Consider the following 23,006-nt stretch of genomic DNA (forward strand, 5'->3'; position numbering starts at 1 on the left):
GTCTCCACTACCCATTAAATCCTCAGCCTTAGGTTTTCCTCACCAACTGCTCCATGGATGGCCATGGTGATAAGGTCCATGGATGACCACCAAGTGACCATATGGAAAAAGGGCTGAGACCCAACTTCTAGCCCTGTTCCTGACCACTTGACTGACCATTGACAGCTTTTCCTGAGCTCTGTTCCCATGTCAGTGAAAGAAAGAAAGGCAATGTTCTGATCTGGATCTGTGTTCCCATTCAGTTAAATATCTCATCATGCTCTTTTCCATGAAGACTGAGGTAAAGATGGCATTTGTCACTTCATTGTGACATCTCAGTATGTTCAGAAAAGTGTCTTTTCTGAGAAATTTGCAGGACAAAAAAAGTTCAAGCACGAATTCTGCACTCGGGAAGCTTCCTTCTGTGTGGAATTCCTGTTCTCTAATAGGCCATCCAGTTACCTCACGTAGAAAGAGAACTTTTGCTCAGCAACCAGATGGCTAAAACACAAAGATTCTCCTTGTTCTTGACAGCCTTCCCTTTTGTGGGCTACGTAGCCAAATTTTCCTTCCATTTGAAAACCCAGTTCTCAGTTCTGCCTGCACCTGGCAGCAGCATCACAACTTTTGTGTGATATTAACTTAATAAAGGAAGATATGTCAGACTTGCAGCATACAGCACTTAGAGGTCACACTGAGATATTAATGTCATTAAGAAAGATAAGCAGGTGATGATCTTTCTTTGCTCTTCAGAATGTCTTGGGAAGGCTCTGAAAAGGCAAAAACCTTTCTTTTTTTTAAAGCTCAAACAGTTCTAGATGCCTTGAAGACAATAAATAAGCAGCAGGTAAGCGAGCATTGCTTTTCCTGCTCTAACAGACTCCCCCTGAGCTGCCAGGGATGTTTGTGACCTCTGGCATGACTCTTCCAGTGGGGCTGCAGAGCCAACACGAGCCCAGGCTGCTGTCAGGGTGCCTTGGACACTATCAGTGTCCATGGAGCTGTTCAGTGTGAGCTGGCAGGGTGGCAGTGCCTTGCAGGGCTTGTTGAGCATTCCTGGAGGCTGCAGATCAGCTCCAGCACTGACAGAGCCCACTGCAGTTCACAGCCCTGCTTTGGCTATGGCTTGTGCTTCAAGTCCATCCCTGGCCAGTGAGTGGCCACAGATGAAAGGAATGGCACACTGGTACAGATGGGTGCTCTGTGACCTGCTTGGGAGAGCAGAAGGGATCTAGCATCAGGCTCAGCTGGAGACTCTAAAAAATGGGCTGAATTTATCCCCGTAGGCAGCCAGTGGTCTGGGAAAAGAGATCTTGCTTAAGGCAACAGATTGTTTCAAAGTAAAAAACACCAAACCCAAGGTGTATGGATTTGGATGGAAGACTTTGTCTTTTAAACTGGACCCCAACACCAAGAAAACACAAATTTTTATTTGTACTGTTTTAGGAGTGGTAACTTTTTTTTTTCCATTTGACTCCAAAATGAGTATCTTAACTTCAGTGGGTTTAAACCAAACAATTGGAATATGTGTACTTGGAGCCAATTCTATAGTTCTAGGAAAGCCAAAGTTGGTTTGTACAGTTTGAGCTTCCTGTAGGAATAAAAAATATTAGTCCCCTGGTAGCATAGCAGTGTATGGCTGTATTGAAATTAGATTTATTGTCCCTTGAGCTTGCTGTGTCCCGTGGTGTTCTAAATACCCTCACATTAACAGTGGGCTGGCTGCAGGGCAGTGAAGGAAAAAGAGGAATGTTCTGCATTGATAAGCTGACACCACACCCCCATGGATGAGATAGTGATTAAAAGGATCCTGGTTAACTCTGCATGGCCCTGTGCTGGGCAGTGAAGGAGCAAAGCCTGGGGTCTCTCTCCTTCTTACCTGGTGCTGCCAGCTGAAACTTTTCTGTTTATTTTAGTATTGGATCCCCACATGACTGTGGAGTTTGATATTTAACTGTATCATGTGTCCCCTTCTAGCAAACTCTGAAATGACTGAATAAAATAGAGTCACAGAGGGCTAATGGGAATTTTGATTTTTGTTGTTTGGCTTTTTTTTGTTGTTGTTGTTAGAGAGCACCATAAAATCTTCTGCAAATTCTGAAGAAACAAAAAAAAAGTGCTGCAGGTGAGGCTTCACTGCCACCTCTCTTTTCAGCACAGGGCTGGTGTTCTGCAGCTCTGGGCCTTGAGTGACATCCTGGGAGGAAAAGCTCTCCTGGCTGGGGGGCTGCTCCCTGCATTTGAACTGAGAGCTGCCTGACCCACCCAGGTAACTTTTTATTGAGATTACTCTTGGTTCTGGCACTGTGAGCTTCCCTTTCCCCTGAGCTGGCTGTAACACAGGCACCAATGACTACTGTAACCTATTAACTTCATTTTGGGGTGAAAAGCTAAAGAAAGCCTCAGTCTGAGCTCATGTATGACATGTTCTTGAGCCTGAGATTAGTGATGGGTGCATTTTGAAAGCAGTGGATTGAGGGCCCAAATGATGAATTGCAGCATTTTTGGGCCCTGACTGAAAATATATCCCAGCAATTTCAAGGGAAAACAGCTCCCACACCAAGGAGTGCAACTGCAGGAGACCCACTAGTGTGTATGTAGTTGGATCCAAGTAAAATTGAATCCAAAGTGGCAGTGGCCCAGGATGAAACTTGATGCTAATTGTACATAAATAGCAGAGGGACTGTCATATGACAGGCTATAATCAATAAAACATTCCTGTTGGGACCAATCTGCATGTCAGGTGTCCTTTCTGGAATGGAGTGCTGGCACTGCTGTGTACCCTGATTTAAGAGTTGTTCAGGATTTACTCCTCACAAAGTTAATTTCTGTTTCTTTTCACTCAAAAGATCTGGACCAAGCAAATGCAACATTCTGTGGTGTAGCTGCTAGGTACTGTATCCATAGTTCTGAGAAAATGATGTGTGTAAAGTGCATTCTTGGGGTAAAATTGACCTTTTCCTCCTAATAAGAAATTTAGGCTCTTTTGTTTCACCTCATTAGTAAACAGAGCTCTGCCTTGGTAGATTGTATTCATGGGGTTTTTTTCTTTGCACAATGTCACATGTCTGGAATTGTTCTAAGACACAAGTGTGGTTAGTAGATAAGATTTTTTAATTGATTTTTTTTTTTCACAAGACAGTTTGGTGCTCTTTGTGATCACATCACAAATACCACATTGAAAATTTGTTTGCTGATTTTTTTGTGAATCCTAATTTCTAAAAATTTGCAGCTACAATTGCTTGTGGCTCTGATACTCTAATAATTTCTGAAACTTGATATGTAGGGAATTTTTTCCTTACTAAAATTATGCAGAATTGTATTAAAATGATAATGGGGGAAAAGTGATGGCTGCTAAGGAAACTGTAGAACCAGGGTTAAGAGGGAAGGTCTCTTAATGGCTAAAGAGTGTGATTTCATTCAAATGAAAAGGAGGAACTCACAATAGAAGTGTCAAGAAGATGGGCACCTGAACTGGAGCCATGAAATACTCTGATATTCTGATAGAGAACACTTTGTGCTTGTGTTTGGGTGAAAGTTCCACTGACTAAAGTCAGTGTGGTCAGATTGACTTTTAAATAAATACCATCTTCCTTTTTGCAGGATCTCATACAGAACTTTGTTACAGGAGTTTCCTACAACACAGTGAAAATCTTATTGTCTAAATGCTTGGAGGGCAGAGAATTGCATGAAAATTGGTACATTATGAAAGGAAGTTGCAGGAATTTTCCTCCAACTTGATACGTTTTGAATCTACTAAAAGGAATTAATTTTAGTCCTCTACACCAAAGAATGAAAAATGCCTGCTGATGAGATGAGCCCTGTTAAGAGCTGCCCCTCCATGTGACAATTCCTGCTGTGCCCCTCTTTGGAGGCTTTTGGCATCCTGCAGGTTTGGGGCTGGCTGCACCCAGGCAGCTCCAGCTGACAGCTCCCCTTGCAGCCACTCCTTCAGCTCTGAGGACACAGTGAGGCAGTGCAGGAGTTTTTGTGGTGCTCTCTCCAATATCCAGTGTTTTCCTCTCCTCCCTGTGCTTGTTTCCCCTGTTCCACGAGGGCTGGGTGAGGCTCTTTTGGAACAGAGCACTGGTGAAGGTCCCTGGGACTTGAGCCCCTCTCAGAAGGGTACAAATAAGGCTTGAAGGGTGCTCTGATTTGGGCCTGGCAGGAATTTATCTGGGGTTGGAGGGATCCTTGGGGATTATCCAGCTAAATATTTAGTTACTGAAGAAAACCTTCTGTTCTCATTTATACCACCATTTATCATTTTTGCTGCTGAGTCACTTATTTAAGACTAAATTTATGATACCTTTTATTAGACCCAGTTTCCATTTAGAATCCTGAAGTATCAAAAGCATAGAATGTATCCTACGTCCAAAAAAGCAAGAAAATATTTTATTTTATTTTAATATTGTAATATTATTAATTTTATAGTATTATTTGTTTTAATATTATATTATTTGATTTTGGTTTTTATTATTATTTTATTCCAGGCAATGCTGGAATCTCTTCCCTGGCCCTCTGAGGAACATCTCAAAGCACAGTGCCCCACCTCAGGCATCATTCACAACTTCCTTCTCATCCAACCAAAGAATCCCTGAGCTGTATTTCCTCATTTCCCCTCTCTTAATAGTCTATTTTCCTTCCCCACCTTCTCACGTTGCTGTCCTGGCATCCTCTTGCCTGTGATATTTATATAGTTCTTAGCTGGAAATGGATTTCTTCTGGACCTCGAGTGGTCTGGGAATTGCATTACACCCCAAGGTGACTTTCCCTGCAGTTACAGCTCTGCTCCCTGTGCTGGCAGGCACCAAAGTCCTGCCTCTACCCTGCTCTTGTCATGTGATGCCTTTTTCCTCTTAAACGAGGGATTTCCTTGAAACAATTGTTATTTTTAGCCTCACATCACCTGACAGTTTCTCATGTTGCATTTTGATTCAGCTCTTTCATCCAAAAAGGTGAAGAAACTGTCACTATTTTACCACAAAACTGTTGGTGTTTGCTGTTTAGGAGTCCTGAGCTCCTGGGATTGTCACAGACCTCTTGGGATGAAATTCTAATATAATTCTGAAAGAGGAATATAGATTAAATTAGTGAAATTTGCCTTTAAAAGTTTTCCCTTTCATGTGATAATCTGATTAGAACTGAGGCACTGTTCCATATTTTATTACCCACAGAAGAGAGGTTTGTGCCAGGTTCTTGCCTCATGTTTGATTCAGATGTTTGTGAACTGTTGGTAACTGGCAAAACATCTCAGTAGGGTTATTTGCATGGAGCTTTCTGAGCATTAATAATACTTCCCTAGAAGAAAGTAAACCTTTTTTTAAAGGCTCAGAGCCTTTATTTCCTTTGGATAAACATAGAACTTTTCACATCACTTCCAAAGTGCAGCAAGACCATTTCTCTTGTGATTTTTTTCTTTTTTTCTTTATGGATTGCCATGAATAACAATGGAGTTATGACTCTGCAGCTCAGTGTCAATCCACTGCATAAACTCACCTGTGCTTTTGGAGAGGGCAGGGTGGTGGCTGAATCATGACTTTCTTTTCTTTCTAGGAATGATTAGCTCATTTTATACATTTCAAATAATATTTCCAAGCTGGTTTAAAGACAGCATTGGTGTTTGTACCTTAGATAAATGACAGACATTTGACTGTGCAACCCAAGCATAATATTTGAAGAGAGGGGGATCAAAACTACATCAGCTTCAACTTGAAATGATTTCTGTCAGTACTCACTTCTTCACTGTGTTGCATTTTTTATTAACCTGTTTTGTCTCCTTAAATTTCTTTGGATAATAGAACACAGTGAAGAGCATTTCAGTGGAGTTACTGGAGGTGATGGGCCTGACTCACCATGACTGAAACTTGGAAAGAATTATGATCTCTCTAAAAGTTAGTCGCACCAGAACTGTCCAAATCTTATCTGGGCACCTAGGAGAGATGAGAGTCCCTCTGCTCAGGAGAATGGGATGCAATAGTGGTAGCACCCCATGGAGCATGAAGGAATTGCACAAGATGCAGACAGAGGTGTTGTGTGTGTTTCATTGCAGGCACTGGGAACTTCTCAAGGCAAGAACAGGCTGTTTGGAAAGTTGGTATGGTATGGATCCTACTGGGAATAATAATAATAATTAGAAAAAAAGGATTTCTTGGTTTTTAGCATGAGGCAAACTTCTTGTCAAAGGTGCTGACCAACTGAGTTGAAATATGTTTGTATTTGGTGTGGGATCTGAAAGTGTTGAACCTTCTAAAAGCTTTCATGCTGCTGAATTCACCCTGCAGGGAAAGTCACTGGAAGGCTGGGACCTGTTGCTCAACACAGAAAGAAGCAGAGCACAATAAAATTTTGAGCCTCTTCCCCTTAGGCCTCAAGGCTCCAAATCCTGTGGAAGGCTGGGCTTTGCTGAATGATGGGGGTGATGATGGTGCATTCCCTGCTCAGGAAGCAGCTGCTAGGGCTGGCACTGGGATGGGGCTGGGAAGTGGAGATGATTCCAGAGCCCTGAGGATCTTCTGGCTCCTTTCCTGCCTCACAAGGCCTTTGGAGAAGCTCCTTTTCTGCAGCAGTGAGGATGGCATGTGGGTGGAGCTGGGCTTTCAGGAATGCTCTGGAGCACATGGGATGCTGGGCATTGTTTTCTCTCATGGAAACAGTTATGATTTCTCTCTCCCTTCTCCTCCCTGTAGTGGGATGCTGGGCATTGTTTTCCCTCTTGCCTCCTTCTCTCATGGAAACAGTTATGATTTCTCTCTCCCTTCTCCTCCCTGTAGAACTGGAGCATGTGTTCCACTGGGCACTTTCAAAGCAGGTTAAGGGGTTGTCTGGTGCTTAAACATCAAAATAATGTCGTGACCTAGTGGGTAAAAGTGGGTTTGGGGCCAATGGTGTGATTCCAGGCAGTTCTTGTGGAATGGATCTGCCATCAGCCCCTTGGACCTTCCTCCTCTGGTAAATGATCTGTTTTCAGGTGATGCCACCCAGCTGTAAATGTTGCTGCTTGTTCACATTACCCTGCAATTCCTTCATTTTGGTTTTCTGCTTGAGTGGGACTGCAGCAGAGTTCTGACACAATCTCAGCCAGGGTAAGAAAAAAGTATTTTCAGATGTCACCAACCACCACATTGGTTCATGCATATCTTAGCTCCCAGTCCTCAAGTGCTGGTATTTTTGACACAATAAAGGGGGTTTATTTGCTGTTCATCTATACACAAGTTTGTGGAGAGAAAATGGGGCATTTTTGTGCACATCAACTGTAAGTCCTTTATTTTAGTTCTTGTCTGACAACAGAGAAAAGGATGCAAGAGAATAAAGGTCAGTAGAGGGGGAAAAATACTGATGGCTTGAGGTGGTCATTATACACAGATATGACTGTGTTATACCTGCTTAATGCTTTACTTTCTCTGTGATTCTGAGCCTGCAAACCTGATGGGAAATTTATTTTCACATTGACAACTGGAGCACATGTTGTTTAGACATTTTATATACTCATTTTACAGCATGAGCAGTAGGTTCCCTCCAGCTTGCTTTACTAGTACTGGTTTTTGCATGGCTGGAGTTTTCTTGTAACAGATAATCCCTTCTGGGATGAGTAATGGCACAGAATATTGGAGTGGTTTTCTTCCTGAGCAGTCAAGGACAAAGCAAAACAAAAGAAATGTGAGCAGTCACACCCAGTGTTGCATTTTTGTGATCATTATGTACAGGGCACTGCTCTTGAGAACACACTTGGAGTCAGTGTGGGATTTTCAGCCTCAGTACTTTCCATGTGGCCAGAACTGGATTGAAGGTTTTTAGGATTTGCCATTTGTGATATCTCTTAAACACCAGTTCAAGGGAGATACACAAGAAGTTCCACTGGTGTTCTGTGTGCACATCTTTGAAGGATCACTTGGACATTGCCTATCGAGGTGCTGAGCATCCTTTTTTTCTCCAAAAAAACCCCCAACAAACCAACTTTCATTATTGCTTTGCAATAAATAACTTTTCATATCGCTCCTTTAAAAAATCCCTTTTTCCTCCTGTTTAATTTTGTCAAAGGCCCAATTACAAGTGGTGTTCAGTGCTCACATTTTGAGATGTATTTAGGCACAGAAAGACCTTGGAGAGTTTTCAGGAGTGTTTAATATTTGGAATGTTTTCTCACATCCCAGTCTCTTCTGTGCTGCTCAGAAAACAACTCCTGTTGAGAGAAAAGAGCAGCTGAATTCCAGTGACTTTCTCCTGTTTAGCTGGAGAGAGTGAGGCTGTCAGGACTTGTTCTCAGTGTCAGCTCAGTAATTCAGTGTTTGTTTCCCTGCTCTCTGGGATCCTGAGGAGGAAGTACATAATATGGTGTAATTTGAGTACCACTCTCTAGTCCTGCTCCTTCTGACCAGAAAACTGCTTTAGATCACAGAGGAGCTCTCAAATGCATTTATGCTCCTGTGCAGGGCCACTCCCTGTGTTTATTTAACAGCACTTCGAGTTGCTGAGCACCAAAATAAATTATTTGCAGAAAACCCCTGACATTTGTCTGTGATAAATGTGAACCTGAAGATTTCCCCTGAGCTATGTCTAGCATGAACTTTATTCATGTTTATGCAATTGAAATTTTGGACAGATTTTTGAGGATGTAACGTTTCCCATTACATGAGAAAAACTTAAGGTTTTGATTTACAGTTTGTTTGCTGCTTCATCATTTCGGTATCCTACATTTACAAGTGTTTAGCAAGAAGTTAAACACTTTAAATCAAAGATTGTTCATAGAAGTTAATAAAATAGAGGCAGAACCTTTCTCTCACCCTGTCCGCGGGTGTGTCTGGCAATTTGCACATTTATCAGATTCATTTCCATCAAGATAATTAGTTGCAGAGGTTTGATGAATTGTAGTGTGACCAGAGATGGTAAATATTTGGTAAATATTACCAAATTTGTGAGGGTTTTCATTATTATTAGGCTAAAGCCACTAAGAGTTAATTTGAATGTTCCAGAACTTTGGCGATTTGATTTTTTTTTTCCCCAAACCATGTATCTGGCATTTACTTGTCCTTTTATACTGACAAAGTTTATAAACAATAATGCAGCTGTATAAAAATGAGTCACTATGGGTTTTTAGCCTCCAACTCTTTTAAATCGATGCTAGAATAAATTTGGCAGTAGATCACAGGTTTGTTCAGAAGATGAGGCTGACAATTACCTACAGAATGGTCTGTTTAGCACTATCCTTAATTTGTGGGTGTGATTTCTATGGTCAATAGATACCAATTCTCTGATTGTGTCAGCACAGCTGAAAGGTGCAGGCAGGAATGGTTGGTCAAAGGTAATAAAAGTTTCATGGCATTTTATTGGGGGGACTTCTGGAGAGTTGCTCTGCTTCTCCCAGAGTAACCACAGGAAAACACCAGAAGTTTTGAGAAATTCCAGAATTCAGGTTTGAATAAATAATTGCTCAACTATTAGCCCACAAATATTTTGCTACTTGTCAAACTTGCTAATTAGCAGTTTGCCACTCTACAAAGCAGTTTGCCACACTCTGAAATACTGGGAAGGGACTGAGCTTTAAGGCTTCATTGTGCTGGGGTGGCCAAGCCAAGCCTTTGTGCAGAGCTGCCACCTTCGGTGGGGTTAGGAGCTCACAGAGGTTTGAAACTTTAAGGTTGGACCAGCTGCTGTCAGGTTGGGTGATGCCTCACTGGGTGTTCTGGGTGTGAAAAGCGACTCTGAGCTTTCAGAAGTCTCTTGAATGTTTGTGCTGTTCAAACTTTTCAGAAAAAAAAGCCTCATTAAGGAGCTGGTACTCTGTGTTAGAGAGGAAGTTTTGCATCAAGAGTGGTGGCCAGGACAAACAGCAGCTGTGAGCAGTCCCTTTTAACCTCATTGCCCTGTCACTCCTCAGTGGGCATTACTAAAGGTGAGCTTTGACAATTGGAACACCACTTGTTTCTAAACTGAAGAATTCAATCTTACCCTAATGTGATTCCCCTGGCTTTTTTATGCCACACCACCCTCTGACCCTTGCTGGGGGAGGCTCCTTCTGGAAGAGCAGGCATCTGTGTAAGTTACAGAAATCTGATATAAGAAAATACCTCAAATATATTCTTTGATCTTTAAATAGAGAAATTTACCTAGGTGTCGTAACTGTAGTTGATCAGCAAAAGAATTTATTTTGCTGTGCCTTGGCAGAGTTGCTTCAGTGGCCTTGCACATCTTGCAGGCACTGCACTCACCTGTGCTTGCAGCAGTGGCAGTCACTGCAGCCTGTGAACACTGCATGGGGAATTCCCTCCAGTGCAGGCATTTGGAGAAGATCCCTCTCCCCTGCAAGCAGAGCAGATCCCATTGGTATCCTGGAGGGAAGGACTGCTCCAGAACAACTTGTCTCTGTTTCAGTGACAGCTTTGAGTTCAGCCAGAGACAAGCAGGGATTCAGCTCTTTACTAACATACAATTTATATGGTTTGGTTTGTTTTTTTTCCCCCCCACAGGGGTGATTTTCAGTGGTAGCACAGGTGGGTTGGGGTTCCCCTGAGTTCTTTAGGGACATTTATCAGTACAAACCCATCAACTGTTCTGCTGTGACATTGCCTGTATCTACAGCCATGTGGAATCCAAGAGCTTTGTTTGCAGCCTTGGATTCCAGATAATTCTGTGGTTTCCAGCAACTTCAGATAGCCTAGAAGGATATCTAGGATCATTTGGGTAAGAGGTAAAAAAAAAAATTACAAATCAGCCATAAACTGAAAATGGCACCTAGTTGTCATTTAGAAATGATTCTTGAATATTTGTGGTCATGGGCACTGAATTGTCTCAGTGAAATATGTTTTCATCTTCTGCTAATTTACTTATTCAGTTTTAAAGCAGTAAGAATCTAAACCCATGAGAAGTTACTATAACAACCCAGTAGCTACAGTGACATCTTGTTAAAATAACCATGTTAGCAGTGGTCCTAGTGGTGAAGGACTCCTTATCTTACTGGAATGACATTTTTGCAAAGAACCCTGCATTATTTGGAGCATGTTAACTCTGTTCCAGATGTTTTACCTCCCCCTGATAATCAGAAGTTGTGACATGAAAGAAATGCAGAAATAACTGCATCTCTGCCTCTTTTTTGTTGATCTCATGAAGGTGTCAGCCACACGTGACCATATTGCCTGTGAAAGCAAGGGAGCAGAAGTAAATGCCTCAATTAATCATTGCAGGAAAAAATCCAGACCTGTAAGCATTGTGCCCAAGTGAGGAAGTGAGGATTAAACCTCAGGAGCAGCCAATGCTTTAAACATTTCCATGAAAAGGTCATGTCCACGTGGCCTGGAGCCAATGTCACTTATCCTGGCTTTTGTATTCCCTGTCAGTCACAAAGGGGAACACACACATGCTGGAAGAAGGTAATTGTTGCAGATTAAAGCCTCATATGAAATGAAAGAGCCATCAAAATTCTTTATAGTTGCTTGGCATGAGTTCTGATAATGCAGAGTTCTCTTTTATTATGATTTCCAAATGCAGCCATCAGGCACAGACTAAACAAAAGTCCCCCAAGACAATGGGAGCAGCCTGTGAGTGGAGTGTGTGGAAGTGCTGTGCACAGCTGGGGCTGGCAGGTGAAACACAGGCACACAAGTGCTTGCTCAAATAGGAAAATTTAGATTTCTTTTACTTTCCTCCCCACCCTGTGTAACTCTATCTCGTATTTTAGCTGCAGATACGATTTTTCATTTTTGTTCTGCCATATTTTAGATCTATCTACTAGCCTTTATTTTACAGAGAAACATATTTTTCTCTTGTTGGGACAATAAAAAAGGCCAAATTTCCTGGTCCTGCATTGCTACTTATAAAGGAAACTGAAAAAATAGTAGTCATTAAACTTATTTCTTGTGAAACTCACATGCAACACCTATTTTTGGTACATTTTATGTGATGTTAAGACATTTATAAAAGACACATTGATTATTTTCTTCAGGGTTGTGCTTGAATAAGTTACACACCAAGGAGGAATATAGGACTTTTTCTTGCAGTCATTAGACATTGTGCAGCTTTATTGCTTGTTCCATTCGAGTTTTGCACAGGTGTTGACCCCTCTGTTCCTGGTTGAAGTCAGTGAGTGCTCTGAGTGCACACAAAAAATGCAACCCAGGGAGGCTTCCACCTGCCCAGTCCTCAAGGAAATGTCAGCAGCCACTGATGGCAAGAGGCTTCCTAATTCAGAGGTGATTGTTTTTGCTTTGATGCTTTTTAGTGCCTTTGTTGGTATATTCTGATCAGCATGATCCCAAAATAAAACTAATTCAGGCTGACAGATGCTGTCACACGTTCAGTGTGAATGGAGTTCACGGAGATTTTGCAGTTTTAAGTTACTTAATACTAAAAAAACAACTGCTAAAACACTACCAGCAACTTTTAAGTGATTAAAAGCTAAATGTTATGCTCAGTTTTGTAAATGCAAGATTTTAAAGCTCAGCAAAACTTTTAAATACCAATTAGAAAAATATCTTTTAAAGGATTTTTAAAGAAATTACAAAAATGTCAACTGAAGTCAATTTTTCTGCTTGAATTTCTGCCAGAATCATTCAAATTTTTGTCATTTCTTTTTTTTTTCTGAGCACTTTTTGATTTAGACAGCTGTGGAATTTCCTGTTTTGTTTTTGTTTTGCTACTGGAGCTAAAGCAGCCAACAGCCAAGGTCGTTGTAGAAAACCAGACTTTCAGTGGAATTGAACAAATGCATGCCCTCCCCACGTCTGCAGCTTCTGTTCTTCTGTTCCTTTTGTGGTGATTTAGTCTTTCCAGTCTGCATGTTCACTCATCTTCATTGTCTGCAGCTTCTGTTCTCTGACCAATTTCCTTTTGTGGTGATTTAGTCTTTCCAGTCTGCATGTTCACTCATCTTCATGTTTCTTCTTGTCCACAGCGAGCCCTGTTTCCCTTTGCAGGGCCTGTTCCAGTGGGGGATGTGTATTTTTAATTATCTGCTGTCCTTATGTGAAGAGATTTGTCCCTGCACTGTATGAATGTACTCCTGCTTGTTCCTTGGTGAGTACCCATGCACAGCAATCTTATCAAAGTTGTAATTTACTTTCTCCAAACATTTGCAGCTATCACTGCTACATCTGTAACAGAAATTCCTTGGTAAGAACACTTGAAACTAGTCCAGAGTTGCTTTAATTTTTGAATTGTGTCTGTGCACAGATCAGTTTCAGATTTTAAAGAGCTTTTTCTGTAGCTACTGAGATTCATTTTTCCTGACACTTTTCCATAGCCATTACCCTCATCAGTAGGATATAAGAACAACGATGATGATGATAACAATAGCAACTTATTTATTCATCCTTAAAATACAGTTCTTTCTGTTTTTAAGAGGTTATTCAAAAGATAAGAAGAGCATCCAGAGAAAATGTTTGTTAGTAATATAGTTTCAATAGACACCCATTGCACAAACTTCCTTTGTCTGGGGCTGCTTGGCCAGCAGGATCACTTATCCCAGTTTTAGGGGAGCTACAAAGCTTTTTGTGGGAATCAGACCTCTCCCTCTTACATAACACCAAGGTTTTGTAAGAATTGTAAAAAGCTGGTTAAAAACTGCACCAAAAAAAGTCCTCAGAGTTCTGGTTGTAACTGCTCAGAAGGTGTTGCACTGCATTCTTGGGCTTTATCAATTGCTTGTAAACATCCTTAAGCACTTGGTGCTGAGGAATCAAAGTCTTTTTCTCTTAGTGCTATTTTTAAACACAAAAAGACCTCTCTGCTAGGTGGCAAAAGGATTTTAAGCTTCTACTGGCTGTGTTAGAAGAAAGAACTTCCCTTAAGCCACTGGTTGCTGCCTGTATATTAATGCTTAGCAGGTTATTTCAATAGCATGCAAATTAAATTAATTTTCTATATTTGTTGCTGTTGAATTTACAGTGATAGATGTGAGTTTTTTGTAAGTTCTTGGGCTCATTTCTGTCCATAGCTGAGTAGAATTGCAGATTACACAAGCTTTTCTAGTTGCCAACAAAATGATGAATCAAGTTCACAGCACGAGTAGCCCATGAAGCAGAGCAGGAACTGCAGGAGAATGATCTTGACACCTGCAGGTTGGAGAGAATCTGGTTTTTAATAAAAAGGAGTACAACCCCTTTGAACTCCTGTGCCTGTAAATAAATCCCCCACCCCAGCAGGGGTGTCTGGGACAGTGAGGGCTGGGCAGCAGACCCCATATCTCAGCTGGGGTCAGCAGAGTCAAATAAGGGAATGGGAGACAGGGAGAAATGTCTGATACTCCAGGCATGCTGCCTGCCAACAGAAAGCAGAGCTGCCCTGAAAGAGGATTTAGCAATTTGCTCTGCTGGTTTGAGAGCCAGTGTTCTGCAGCACTGGAGGTTGGAGTGGTTCATGCCTTCATCGGGATGGTTTGGGTGGAAAGGGTTCCCCCTGTACCCACTGCAGACATGCAATGGGAGTTTTGCTGTAATGACTCTAATGAGCCCAAGATTTGATTGCACATCTTCTAATCCCACATTTCTGGGCTGATTCATGGCTCCATTTATTCCTCTTTGACCTTCTGGAGCCTGGAGGAGGCAGATTTGGCTTTTTGCCATATTTGTCAACATTAGTAAAATCAGCATCTCTAAAACTTCTTGAATTCTGGGTAGTTTAACAGAATATTTTAAGCACAAGGAATCTGAAAAACACTCATGTGCCTAAATCATTCTGTCTTTTAAAAATGTGTATTTTGAGAGAATTTTGGTGTAGAGTGTTTAGTTTGAAAGATGCCACTAAGAACTTCTTAGTGCTTGGTACAGTTTGAGGAAAAAAGATTGGGAAAACAGATTGCAAACCTGAAAACTGCGGGAAAAATTGTATAGTGAGGCTGTAGTTAATATTTGTTTGTAAATAGGCATTGTCTTATTTCCAAAATCTGCCTTAAAATTTTTGCCTTGCAACATTATTGTAGCTGATAATGAATGGAGCTGAGCTTGACTTAGGTTCGGTGCTTTATTGGGCTGGAATAGATGAGATGCCTGTTCCTAAAATGTTAGAGCAAGAAGCTGTCTGAGGTCTTTGAAAATAAAGCTGTAGGGAGAAATTAGAAGCAAAATATGTGTGAATAACTTATAATCACTGTCAATGCTTGGCAAAACAATTTTTTTTCTTTCTAGTGATCTTTAATAGCATTTATACTCTATTCCAAGGTACTGCTTTGTAATTTGAAAATGCCAACTTTGTTGTTTTATGGTAAAAACCTTTCACTCTTCAGTGAGAGATAATTTCCCCTCTCCCAGCTTTCTTTTTTCAACCGGGAGCCTTGTGCAGCTCCTTGCTGTCTGTGAGCCTTTTGTAACCAATTCCAAAGCACACTCAAATCTTGTCAGCAGCGGAGCTCTTTGGAAGGCACCCCAGGACAGACAAAAGATGCTCATGCAGGAGTGCATAAGGTCATTTAATCAGCGTGCTGCCTTCTGAAGGGATGGGTGACCCTCTGAGGGCTGGGCTGAGCTGTGACTGCTTCACAGCGAGATGAAATTTCACTTTACAACTCCTTATGGGTAGTGGATCTTTAACTTCCCTCCCTGCCCGGGGTGTCCTGTCCAAACCTCGGGTCTGCTCCCCACTGCTCCTGCCATTGAGCAGAAAAAGCCAAGGGATGTGTGGAAGTACCTGCAGAGCAGGGAAATCTGTAGGCTGACCTGGGCTGGGTTTGAAATAGGTTCAACACAATCAACCAACTACCACCTTAACATGCTGCATTCAATAGCACAGAAAAATTGCAGAGACTAGAAAATGAAAAACTCATCTCCAGATCATCAGCATCAGGCAAGAGAGGAAAAAAATCCAAATTAAACAGTAGCATGTTTCTCATCCAGAAAATTTTGTCTAGAAATACCACGAGCTGACTTTTTGAATCATCACACCAAGTACAGGGCTATGTCTGCATGTAAGGCTCTGTCTGGGCAAACTCCACATTTCAGTAAACTCCGTGTTAAATTGGGTGGTGTTTGTTCTGAGTTCTTTTCCACATATTGAACTTGTGCTGTCTTTAAATTACAGACTTTTACTGTATCTTTATTTATATAATATTTATAAATATTATATAAACAAATATATTTATTTATAGAATATTATATTTGTTTTTATAGTATTATATAAATAACAATAATATTATGCTTCATAGTATTTATTTTATTTATATTTATTACTATATTCTTTACTGTATCTTTAACTGGGAATTCTGTGACAGTAATAAATGGGTGAAAGTGGGAAGTTTGAGGACAACCTGCAACTAAAGAGGCACAGACACCTTCTGGCCCTCTTCAGGAAGCTCAGTTTTGTCTGGTACAATTTGGCTTTTTGAAACGTTTTTCTGGTACTTGTAGACTGAAAGGGATTTTGGTTACCATATCTGGAAAGCACTGGGATGAAAATTACCCTGGCAAGTCCTTCGAAGACCTTTGCAAGCAAAGTTTTCCTTTGTCATATCATCAGAAAATGCTGTGTAAGAGAATGTTTGCACCTGCTGTGTCTCCCGTAGCTGTCCTGAGCTCAGCACTGGATTTTGTGTTCCTATTTTTAAAAGCCGTCTTGCTAAATAGGTTCAGAGAATGTTCCCTCTGAAGGGAAGGGAACAGCAGAGCGCCGTCGGTGAACTTGGCACGCCTTGTATCAGCTGAGAGAGTGAAAGGAGGCAGATAAGAGAGCTGAATAAATCAGCAGGGCTCTGTGTGCACCATACTGACTTGCAGCTCCGAGGAAAAACTCTTTTTAAGTCTTTCATGTAGCGTGAATCACCTGAGGGAGGGCTGGAATCCTCTCTGAAGGAATTTATCTTACCTGCTGCTTAAGATGGAACAGATAAACTTAAGGAAAATGCCTGGCTTGGCTGGCAAGCGTTGGAGTGAGTGTCTGCAGAAAGAGATGGCAAAGCAGGGGGACTGCAGCCAGCCTTGTGCCTGCTGCCTGCCAGCCTCGCAGTCCCTTTATAGAAACCAGCAGCCCTCCCTGGAAAAAGAGCCAAGGAGTTGTTACAGCTTTCAGGAAGGCAGGGAAAACAACGGGAAGGGAAAGCCACCCAGAGCTCCTGTTTGGACAAACTGTGTGTGATCAGGCTGAGTGTGTTTGGGGGAAGAAGTGGGGAAAAGTAAAATTACAGCTGAGTGCTGCCACCCCCTCCCCAGTCTTTTTTTAATATGTGTTCAGCAGCGATTCACTGCAGGGCTTGTCTGTGCTTAAACTTGCCTGCTTTAATTAAACTGATCATTTAAATTGATGTTAATACCTGAGTGTGTGCAAGCATTCAGTATTTTGTATGAGTTCTGTGTGCCTCTGTAAACTACAAAGCAGATTTAACCTGTTTGATGAATATTCCCAAATGTATTTGGAGAGTCTAAATTACCAGCAACCAGTTTTTCCCAATCTTTCACTTTGTGTGTGTGTAAATGTTCTGTTTTGGGAAGTGTGTTGTGCTGACAGTTCATTTGGGATTATTCATGCTGCAGAGATTCATTCTGAAACTCTAAGTAATAGGAAGTCTTTCTGTGTCTTGATCTTTGAGCCTTGTCTTGATTTATGGTGACTTCTGGGAACTGGGCAAAGATACTGGACTGGACTTCCAGGGAAAGGCAATTGCTTGCTTACTTTTGTCTGACATTTTGTAGTCTGTGTGCATATGAAGGATCTAGAATCTGTCATTGATTTCTCCTCCAGCATGAGACTGGCAGAACTGCAGCTTGCTGCTTGGCAAAATGCTGATCATGGTGCCAGAGCACACAGCCATCCCATTTATATATGGATTGAAAAATGGAAGTGGGAGCTGCATTAAATGAAGTGGCTTTTAAGGGAGAAAAGCAATAATGAATCTAAATAAATGATACAGAACCTCTCTAAAAGGATCATAAAAATATAAGAAAGTAGTAGTGTGGGCTGTTTCAGTGGTGTGATTTAAGAGTGAGAATCCATACAAGATGAAATATTTAGAGAGATGGAAACTTGCAGTGGCAATGAATATTATCAGGTGAGAGCAAATGTGGGGAATGTGAAAAAGTTCTCACCACTTGTATTTGTAACAACATGGGGGAGTTTTATGCCTGTTTGTACTGACACACGTTCCTGTATCCAGTGTGAACTACCAGAAGTACATAAAAGTACTTTATCAAGTCCAGCTGCAGGGTGGCAGATGCACAGCAACAGAGAAGGAGAAAAGGAGCAGTGGTAGCAAGTTCTGGGTGGCATGAGTGGAATCATTCCAACGTGCAGGTGAGAAACATCTTCATCTCTATTAATTTCACTGGAGGCTGTTATTTGCTTTTGTTTGTTGTACATTTAATGAGCATTTCAGGAGGGAAATTGAGAGGAAGGCAGCTGGGAAAACTATTTTGTTTTTTAATATGAACTAACCTAAGTTGTAGTCTGGGTTAGTCTGCCACCACCATCCAAAATTATCATTTTTCTTATGACTGAAGAAAATCCTCAGTAGGGCTGTGCTCCACAGGAGGGGTCTCATCCAGTGAAAAAATCTCTGGAGAAGATCTCCACGTTTTACATCCACACGAGGTGACTCGACCATGCAGGACTGGGAGCAGACCTCAGCCTGGATCGTGGAATGCACAAAGCAGCTGTTTTGCCTATAAATAAACCAAGAGCCTCTTCTCCAGCGAGGCTTTTTTCCCAGATATGCCGTGGAAATGAGCTGCCACTTTAACTGTTGGTGTTTAGAGTTAAGGTATGTGGTAGTGGCAGCATTCACATTCTGAAGTGTGAAAGTCACGCTGGCATCAGGTTTCAGCCTTGTCGTGGTGGAACCGCTGTGCTGCAGGAGTTAAATCTGTCAGCCTTCCTCTCCCTAACCCCCGAGTGCCGAGGTTTGTGTCTTAGCTGGAAAGCAAAACTCCGCTGCACTTAGCCAAAAACATCTCCATGCACCAGTGATAACTTTGTTTTCATCTCTTTGTAAATGCCTACATATTTTTAATATTTTAACAGAGAATTTTACTGGGGGAATATCTACTTAATCTCCTGGGCTGCTTGGGTTTTTTAAATTTTTTTTTTTTTTTTTTAATCCTTGGATTTGTGGTTTGGTTTTGGTTTGTTTTGTGTGGCTTTTTTCCTCTCGTGTTTCATGTGGATCCAGGCAGAAGCAGCAGTGGGAATCGCACGGATCTTGCGGGCTGGCTCAGTGCCTGGGGACAGAGCCACTGGCTGTCACCAGGAGCTCAGGTTCTCGCACCAATTTCCAATTTACTGCCTGTGAATCAGCCCTTTGGTTACCCCAGAGCAGCAGCGCTCCCCGCTCTCCCATCACCTGTCCCGGGCAGGGAGCAGCCCACCCCTGCTGATCCTGCAGGTGCGAGACCAGCAGCGTTTTTCTGGGAATAAAGCTCCGCATGGACACAGCTCCGGCTCCGCTGGGCCGAGCAAGCCGGGGCGGGAGGAGAGGCAGGCAAGGCAAAGGATGGAGCTCGGTCCCTCTGGGGAGAGCAGCAGCTCCCGCTCCGGCTCCTGAGGGAAGGAGCAGCGCTGGGACGGGCAGCCCTGCAGCGCTCTCGGCCGGGCTCCCGCTGCCTTCCCTTCCCTCCCCGGGGCCGGCCGGGCTCCCCCTGCCCTGCCTTCCCTTCCCTTCCCGGGGCCGGCCGGGCTCCCCCTGCCTTCCCTTCCCTTCCCTCCCCGGGGCCGGCCGGGCTCCCCCTGCCTTCCCTTCCCTTCCCTCCCCGGGGCCGGCCGGGCTCCCCCTGCCCTGCCTTCCCTTCCCTTCCCGGGGCGGGGCGGGCTCCCCCTGCCCTGCCTTCCCTTCCCTTCCCTCCCCGGGGCCGGCCGGGCTCCCCCTGCCTTCCCTTCCCTTCCCTCCCCGGGGCCGGCCGGGCTCCCCCTGCCTTCCCTTCCCTCCCCGGGGCCGGCTCGGGGCCACGGCTGCAGCTCCTGGCAGAGCAGCTCCCAGCGCTCGGCTGGGAGGGACGGGAGAAGCTGGCATCCTTGTCCTGAGGGGCAGCTGGACACCAAGGGCAGCACAGCGCCTTTTAAAGGGGCTATCTGCCAGTTTTGGGCACAAGGCACAGATCTTCCTCAGAGGAGCTCTGTACCCCTTCACCCTCTTTCTCTCTCTCTTCACCCCTCTTCTCAACAGGATAGCCAATTAAAAAAAAAAAAGTTTTATTTAATAGGTCTTAGCTTCTTGTATTTTCTTTGTGGCTTCTGAGATTTTGCACTCACTTGGAGAAAAATTTGAGGGGTTGGCAGTAGGTGATCTTTGAGGTTCCTTCCACCCCAAAGCATTTTGTGGTTATATTTCTGTGATTTGTCTATCCAAACTGGTAATCCAGTTCTTCCTTCACTGCCTTAAGAAAACCAACAGAACAAAAAAAATCCACAGCTGTTGTTTTTCTCTATTAAAAACCCCCAAACAACAACCAAACAAAAATAAAAACAACCCCTCAAACTACACTAAAATACTTAACCATAGTGGCTGTCACACAGGCAGGTCTAGCCAGGTATTAGTTCTAAATTTTATTATATTAACCCAAAGGAGGTTCTTTAAGCTTTTCTTCTCTGTTTAGCCACACAGATCTCAGATCTGAGCTGAGCTTACATGCTGGCAGCCCTGTCTTCAGATGAGAAATTTGTTAATAGAATATTCGGTCTTTATTTCTCTGACAAAAGAACCCCCCTTCTCTGCCATAACCACTTGTGTCAGAGGTGTTAATGTTAATGACAGCACTTTTCTGATTACAGTTCTGCATTGGTTAAAAGGGTCTTTCAAATAAGTCTGATCTCCAACAAGGAGAGGATGCAATGGGCCAGATTTCTGCCAGCACATTTTGCTGGGGACAGGGCATTTCTTCCTTCTCTGTGTCCAGCCAGGCCCCTCTCCAGGCCAGGTTTGCTGGGCTGGCAGCTGTGCCTTTTCTTGTTGGGCAGGCAGGGGACATTGAATGTTCTCCCTGCTGGTCCCTGTGCCCAGGGAAACAGGCAGGGCCCAGCCTGGGGCTCAGGGCAGAAAGGATGCTCTGTTGGTAAGGTAATGGGGTCTGCAGCCTCCAGGGAAACCTGTAATGGGGTCTGCAGCCTCCAGGGAAACCTGTAATGGGGTCTGCAGCCTCCAGGGAAACCTGCCAAAGCCTTTCTCTAGTAGCTGTGGGGATTAGCCAAAAATCGATAATCAAGGCAGTCACCAGGGGAAGGGAAAATACATCTTCAAGGGAAGCCAAATTCTGTGAATGCTCCATGAGAGCAATCATGGCAGGATTTAGGGTAATTGTGAGGCAAACCAGATTGAGGAAAATTGTTTTAAAAGAGACCCCGAGCTGGCAATAGGGACCACATGTTCTTTCTTATCTCTGCAGAAGTGGCCATCTCTTTTAGCATAGTGACCCATGTGAGTGCCTGCCACAGACTTGATTTTTAGCATCTACAAACACACTTGCAGTGAAAATAATAAATTGCCCCAAATGAATATGTTCCATCAGTTTTTGTGGCTTTGGCCTTGTTTCACCTCTACCAGACTGTGAAGTGTGTTGTTGTAATCTGCAACGTGCAGGAACATTGGGATAGATTTCCTGAAGTCAGGGAACTCTCCTTTTATGGCAGGATGATTTTGGCTCATCTGTTGTTCCATGTTCTTCCTCCCAGGTGGGCTGGAGTGATGATGTCTTCTCTTTAAACACCAATTTGTCTGTGTTTGTCTATGTTTTAACACTTTGTCCTTGCAGAAAAGCAGAGATTGCTCTGAGCACTGAAATCTCCCTTTGGCTGCAGTGCTGTTGCAGTCAGGAATATCAGCTATGGAAGGGAGCTCCTTAATTATGCCTTTTAACACTGCCTTAATAATTGGATCTGGATAGGCCTTCAGAAACACTGACTTTTGTTTCATTTCCAGGGACAGATTTGTACTCAAGTTGCTTCATTGCAGTGTCCAGGAGCATCAGCCTTCAGGCTGCCATGTGTTTAGATTTCACCATGAAAATGATAAGAAATACATCTACCTCCTCATAACAGGTGACCTGTGAGGCATTTTTGTGGCTTTTAAAATGTTTGCTTCCACACAATAAGAGTGAGTTTATAGAAAGTTAGGCTCGGTGTTTTGGCAGACATCTACATGCTGTTAAAAACCCTGTCAATTCATCTCAGAAGTGGCAAGGAATTGTGGTTTATTGTATTTTGTCACGACTTTGTTCTGGCAACTGTATCAAATCCAAAAGAATTGGCAGCCAGCGGTGAAGAGCAGCTGCTGCCATCCAGCTCTGAGTCCTCCCAGGCCTGTGCCATTAGCCCTCCTCCTTCCCTTTGCCTTTCCTCCCTCTCTCCAGTGTTCATTTCAAAGGTTATTAAATGAAATCAATTTCAGCCTTCCTTTAGCCTAATGCTTTCCAATTTTTCTCTTCCCTGGCTCATGTGTCTCATCCTACAGGGATATTCTTGTCTCCATTTTAACCAGCTCCTTGTTTGTAGTGCTTTCCTGAAGTCCAGACTGATGAGAAAAGTGATTCTTCTAAATACAGGTAATAAAATAAATCTAATCAAAGGCGCATGCCTGGTTAGCTGAGAATTGGCCTTTTACAAATTAGTGTTACATTGTATTGAATTGAGACTCAATATTCATTTGCCTGGGACACTTACCTACTTACCTACATTGTTGTTCTGTTTTTTTAGGGTGCAAGCTTGAGAGATTTAGGAATTTTTATTCAAGGAAATTCCAAGCTTTCTACTTCTGCCTGTAGTAATTCTTTATGTTATACTATAAATATTAGGTGCATTAATTTCCTTCTTAATTGTGGAACTCTACCTCATGTATCCTTAATTTATTCAGATTCCTTAATTTCACATAGGCCTAAATTACACCTGGATATTGGCAGCCAGACAGAAAATTACTGATACAGTTTTAACACCTCAGTGTTTGACAGAGGATATTGCTGGCCCAAAGGATGTAATTTTTAATTATATTAAAAGAAAATTGAAAACGCTTGTTTGTTTACTCAAAGCCATAAGGAGACCTGAGGGTAAGGTGTGAATCTGGGCTCTGCCATTTCCCTAATTGCAGCAGTTTTAATAAAACATTAAAGCATTGATTAAGAGGTACTGTTTCT

General features: G+C 42.7%; 2 long non-coding RNA genes across 5 annotated transcripts in view; both read left to right on the top strand.

The window, feature by feature from the left end:
- LOC120505991 overlaps nt 1-23,006 on the top strand; it is a 41,182-nt gene that overhangs the window by 6,376 nt on the left and 11,800 nt on the right. The window contains exons 4-8 of one of the 4 annotated variants that reach the window (XR_005628391.1): nt 12,014-12,164; nt 12,866-12,987; nt 18,050-18,186; nt 21,800-21,918; nt 22,331-22,421. This is a non-coding gene — a long non-coding RNA (uncharacterized LOC120505991). Of the gene's footprint in view, nt 1-12,013; nt 12,165-12,865; nt 12,988-18,049; nt 18,187-21,799; nt 22,422-23,006 lie in introns of all 4 variants that reach the window. The other 3 variants (XR_005628390.1, XR_005628392.1, XR_005628393.1) reach the window with 3 other exon arrangements.
- On the top strand, nt 5,514-9,865 carry LOC120505994. Its single transcript, XR_005628395.1, has 3 exons — nt 5,514-6,081; nt 6,950-7,064; nt 9,730-9,865. It is a non-coding gene; the product is annotated as an uncharacterized LOC120505994 (long non-coding RNA).

Source organism: Passer montanus, unplaced genomic scaffold (genome assembly GCF_014805655.1).
Source record: "Passer montanus isolate IOZ18808 unplaced genomic scaffold, ASM1480565v1 scaffold37, whole genome shotgun sequence".
NCBI classification, from domain to species: domain Eukaryota; kingdom Metazoa; phylum Chordata; class Aves; order Passeriformes; family Passeridae; genus Passer; species Passer montanus.